The 6,000-nt window shown below is 34.1% G+C and overlaps 1 pseudogene; it reads right to left on the reverse strand.

Moving 5' to 3' along the window:
- LOC149559174 (oxysterol-binding protein-related protein 1C-like) overlaps positions 1 to 3,648 on the reverse strand; it is a 29,028-nt pseudogene extending 25,380 nt beyond the window's left edge.
- Between the last annotated feature and the right edge of the window lie 2,352 nt (positions 3,649 to 6,000).

Consider the following 6,000-nt stretch of genomic DNA (forward strand, 5'->3'; position numbering starts at 1 on the left):
TCTCTTGATGAGATCAATTGTACTATTGTAAGAATTTACATGGTTGGTGAAAAGAAATTTGAGAAGGAAATAAAAAAGAACCAAGTATATTTTTCTATAATTCCTAGAGGGTTGAGTTATGGTAGTAATGGCCAAATGATAGATTATAGTAATGACCAAGAAATAGATAGTGACTGAGTAGCAGAAAATGGTAGAGGTTGATTGACAATAGAAAATGGTAGTGTTAGCTGAGTGCTGGTAGAAATTAGAAGATTTTTGAATGAGTAGAAATATATTGTTGAAGAGGATATACCTGATGGTTTACCATTAGTAAGGAGTATAAGTCATTGTATGGATCTAATTCTTGGAGCTAGTTTTACAAATAAAGCACCATATAGATTGACACCTACAAAGAATGAAGAACTTAACAAACAAGTGCAAAAATTATTGCAAAAAGGTTTGATCAAAGAAATTTTGAGTCCATGTGTTGTACCTATTGTATTAAAAACTAATAAAAATTGAGAATGGAGAATTTATAATGATTCTAGAGCTATTAAGAAGATCACGGTGAAATATAGGTTTCTTATGCCAAGGATGGATGACATAATGGATTTTTTGGGTGGAGAAAGGTATTTTACCAAGATTGATTTGAAGAGTGGTCATCATTAGACTAGAATCAAAGAGGGTGATGAATAATGGAAGACCACTTTCAAGACAAAAGATGGTTTGTATGAATGGTTGGTTATGCCTTTTGGTTTTACTAATGCACCTAGTACTTTCATGAGGTTGATGAATGAAGTTCACAAGCAATTCTTGGGAAAGTTTGTCATTGTTTATTTGGATGATATTATGATATTCAATAAGAGTAAGGAAGAACATCTTGTGCATGTTAGACAAGTATTGTAGAGATTGAAAGAGAACAAGTTGTTGATTAATTTGAAAAGAGTGTTACTTTATGAGAGGACATTGTGTATTTGGAATTTTTGGTTTTAATTGCTGGTTTGAGAATAGATCCTGACAATGTTAAAGAAATTTTCAAATAGACTATACCTAAGAGTGTGTGTGAGGTAAGATCATATTATGGTTTGGCTAGTTTCTACAAAAATTTTATAAAGAATTTTAGTTTTTTTTTAATGATATGATAGAAACAATGAGAGGAGATAAAAATTATTTTAAATGAACACATGGAGCTAGCAAGAATTTTGAGATTTTGAAATAAAAGGTTACTAAGTTACCTACAATATCTTTACCTAATTTTAATAAGGTATTCCAAGTTGAATGTGATGCAAATGGATGTGCAATAGGAGTTGTTTTGAGTCAAGAAGATAAACTTGTTGCTTTCTTTAGTGATAGGTTAAATGATGCTAAAAGGAAGTATTCTATGTATGCTTAAGAATTTTATGCTATTGTTCAAGCCTTGAATAAATGGAGACATTATTCGATTCCTAAGGATTTTGTGTTGTATACTTATCATTAAGCTTTAGAATATTTGGGAAGTTAACATAACTTGAATTAGAGACATATGAAGTAGGTTGAGTACTTATAGAGTTTCACATTTGTGATAAAGAATAAGAGTGGAGTTACTAACTTAGTTTTTGATGCATTGAGAAGAAAACATTCTTTGTTGGCCAAGATGAAGGTTGAAGTTATTGGTTATGATGAAATGAAAGAGTTGTATGATACTAACCCTAATTTTTATAAGGCATGGAGAGAGTGCAGAGCACCAAATCTATCAATTCAATTGAGTAATTATGATGAGTATTTCATTCAAGAAGGTTTGTTGTTCAAAGGAATAAGTTGTGTATACCAAGAGGTTCTATGAGAGTTAATTTGATTAAGAAAAAGCATTTATGGTGGATTGGCTTGACATTTTGGAATTGATAAAACATTGAGTTTGTTGAAGGATAAGTATTATTGGCTACAAATGTATAAGGATGTTTAGAATTTTTTAAGGAGTTCTGGAATTTATCAAGTTGTAAAAGGAGTAAGTTAAAATACTAGATTGTATATACCTATTTTTGTTTGTGAGAAACCTTGGAGTGACAGCAATATGGATTTTGTTCTTGGATTGCCTAAGACATCAAGAAGGTATGATTCCATATTTGTTGTTGTGGATAGATTTTCTAAAATTACACATTTCATACCATGTAAGAAGACATCAGATGTTGTGCATGTTGCTTAAATTTTCTTCAAAGAGATTGTAGGTTACATGGATCACCAAAAAGTATTATTTCTGACAAAGACAATAAGTTTGTTGGTTACTTTTAGAGGACTTTGTGCAAGAAGATGGATTCTAAGTTGAAGTTAAGTTATGCATTCCATCTACAAACAAATGGATAGACAAAGTTTTTGAATAGAAGTTGGGTAATTTGTTAAGATGTTTAGTTGGATATAAGATGAGTAATTGGGATATGGTATTTGATACAATTTGAGTTTTCATATAATAATTATGTGAGTAGGAGTAAAAGAAAAACACCTTTTGAGATTCTTAGTGGAATTTAGCCTAGAGGACTATTAGATTTGAGGGATGTTTCTAGTGAGGACAAAAGATGTGTTGAAGTAGAAGACTTTGTTGGTTTAATGAAGTCTTCACAGGAGGAAGTGAAGTTGAGATTGGAACAAAGTAATCAAAAGTATAAGTAGAATGTTGATAAGTCTAAGAGACATTGCATTTTTGAAGTTGTTGATGAGGTGGTGGTTCACTTGAAGAGAGGCAGATTTCTTGTTGGAATATGCATTCAGTTGAAAATTTAGAAGTTTGGACCTTGTAGGATCATGAGGAAGTTTGACAGTGGTAATGCTTATGAAGTTGAGTTACCTAATGACATGGATATATCTTTTGTATTCAATATTGTTGATTTACATAAGTATCATGAGCCAAATAATGAGGTTGGTGTACTAGATGATTATCCTAAGAGATAGATTGAAGAGGTTGAATAGATATTGGATCAGAGAGTTGGTAAAAGAACAAGAGGGAAAGATTACTATGAATATTTGGTGAAGTGGAAGAATAGAATAGTTGAAGATGCTACATGGATTTTGTTGGTGTGATTTTTCACAGTATAGAAAAACTTCTGATATTTGGGTGAAAAATCAGTTAAATCTTTGATTCTTGCAGATTAAGGTTTTATCTTGTGAAATCCTAAAAATTGTTAGATTACCCTAGTTGTGCCTTGTTCTATGGTTTGTATTTTCCTTTTAAATTCTTAGGGTTTGTCTCTCAAATTGTCCTTGAAAAGGCCCTAAGTGTGAAAAAACCCTTATACCCTTCTTTTGTGTTACCCTAGTTTTCAAATTTTCAAAAGGTATTATTTCAAATATTTTGGCGGGGCATTTTATCCAAAGATTTGTTTGCATTAGAATACCTTTTTATCCTTATGATAAACCTTTTATGCACTTTAATTGTGATATTTTATTCTTAAAGCGACGCCAAGTTGAAATGTTTTTCAACACTGTTAATTTTCTCAAGATCAAGGGTTCCTGCATTCTTACATTATCAAGTTGCGAGGTCTTTAAATATTGCGGAGAAATGCATTTTTGACATGTAGCCCCTGATGGTTTTTGAGATTCAGTGCACCGCAAAAGGTCTTGTATGTCAACATGAGTCAGGACACTTTTTGCAGATTTGTCAGATTTGTCAGGACACGTTTTATTTTCTTGCACTGTCATTGGTTGTTCAAATCAATGAAAACTTTACCTTATGATCAATATTCATCAACTGTGGATCTTTTTTAGATCCACGATCGCAACATTCCCACATTATCAAGTTGCAAGGTCTTTAAATAATGTGGGGAAATGGGCGCACGACGCATGGCAATGGTGACATCATGGGCCCTCCTTTTGCAGAAAGGTAATAACAGTGTGTCCTCTGTGGTGGTTGTCAAAGGACATGGAATGAAGAGGAAGCATTTCATTGGTCCGTTCAAATTGATTAAAGTGCACAGTCATTGCAAGATTCTAATCACTATTGATTAAAGCAAGATCAACGGATTGTGCTTTCTCGCATTATCAAGCTGCTCAATTTTTAAATAATGCAGGCAAGCGGGCATTGTGGGACCTAAAAAAATCTTTAGAAAATGCGTTGAGTCATGCCACACTGGAAGAGATTAAAAGTAATGAAGTACACTCATGGGTGGAAAGTGACAGGTTTGCCAAGTTGGAAGTAGCGATGTCATGGGCACAGAAATTTCAATTACTACAATTAAAATTGTCAAAGCACATGTATTAAAGGGTAACATTTTCATTGGTCAAGTTGGTTTGGTTGGCCACCAAATAAAGAGATCTTGATTTTCCGTCGACCAGGGTAAGATCGATGGTGCCCGCATTCTCGCATTTTCAAAATGTGAGGTCTTTAAATAATGCGGGCAAGCGGGCTTCTGACGTGTAGCCAGAGATCCCAGAGTTTTAAGAGACTTTCTATTTTTGAAACGAAACCGTTCGATCAAAGGGAGATCAACGGGTAGAATTCAAATTCAAGATACAACATGAAAGTAGCAGTTGTAGAAATAAATATGATACAGAGTTTCTTTCGTGTGACCTAAATACTCTGATACAGCATGCAAATTTTCCATTGTTGAAGCATAGTTATAGATTTTTTCAATGCGAAAGAATTTCTAGAGCTAGGGCATGGAATTTTTCAAGGGTTTCAACAAAGTTTGCAGAGAAAACTACAAAGAAAGGAGGGAAAATTTGGCAGGTAAGTGATCTGTAACCAGTAGAAATAAAAATTTGATGTTATAAAGGTTCTGAACTCTTAAAGATGCCTCCACAAAAGGATTTTTTCGAGAAAATTGAATATTCAAAAAGGGGTGTGCATGATGATTTTCTAGAACAATTGCCTTTGTCAGTTCATGAGATGACTAAGGGGAGGGAGTTGATTCCTAAAAACCCTAGAGTAGTTGTAGCAAAAGGTTTCTATGACAAGGCCAATTGGGTACGAGATGCTCAAGTATCCATGGGAGGTTTGGAATTATTTAGAAAGTGGTTTTCAGAGAAAAAATTGGATACTCCTCTAAACAATGTCTGGGAGTTTGATATTGGAATGCTGACAATCCCTATAGTTTTCTTAGACAGTGATTTATTAATGGATTTGGCCAAGAAGTACGACCCAATTATAGGGTGGATAAAGAATCATGCTGGAGTAAACCTCTTTAGGGTCTGTCTTGAACTGATTAGAGAAGTTTTCAATCTTAACCCTAACCATGCTATGCATGAAACTATTGACATGGGTAACCTACAAGCAAGATATGATGCATAAAGAACCGACTTGAAAAAAGGGTCACTACAGGAGCATGCTGCCAAGGTTGGTAATTTTTCTATGATTACTATCAACACCCCAAAGCCACTATTGAAAAGACATTTTAACATTAGGACTAAGGCATTATATGTTTCTCTTTTTAAGATTTTTGGAATAGATGAGGTAGAACAAATTCCAGGCTCAATTGTCCTCATCATGGCACAAAGTCTTCAATTTGGAATGAGCTCTATTCTGGATTTTGCAACATTTCTTGCAAGAGAAATTCATAATGGTTTGGTTGGGATAGCAAAGGGAAAAGTAGATAAATCATTTTGTTTGTATTCATTGCTTATGCATGTGTGCTTGTATAAGGGATTTACATTTTTCTCCATAGGTATGGAATTGGAAACAACCAAGGAGGGGGAGAAGAATCCAATACAGTTGTGGAGTGTAAATATGACCTCAGAAGTCATAGGTGCTAGTTATGTGAGGTTTGATAGGTATTTTGCATCAAAGCTTAGACTACTTTTAAGAGGAGTTAGCACTGGAATCCCACAAGCATTGTTAGAATTGGTCAGACCCAAGGACCACACTAAAGGGCTACTTATCAGTCATAACTGGGGGGATATAATTCCCTACAATGTTTCAACAGTGATAAGAGTGTATGGTTTTTTGGGAAAACCTCATGTGCTACCGTTTCATGTGCCTTTGAAGATAAGAATAGCTGAGCTATTATGGCAGATAGGTACCATAGATGAGAGGGAGTTGACTAGGAAGGGCACATT

This window comes from Cupressus sempervirens, chromosome 5 (assembly GCF_028749045.1).
Source record: "Cupressus sempervirens isolate cs-2001-9-10 chromosome 5, ASM2874904v1, whole genome shotgun sequence".
NCBI lineage: Eukaryota > Viridiplantae > Streptophyta > Pinopsida > Cupressales > Cupressaceae > Cupressus > Cupressus sempervirens.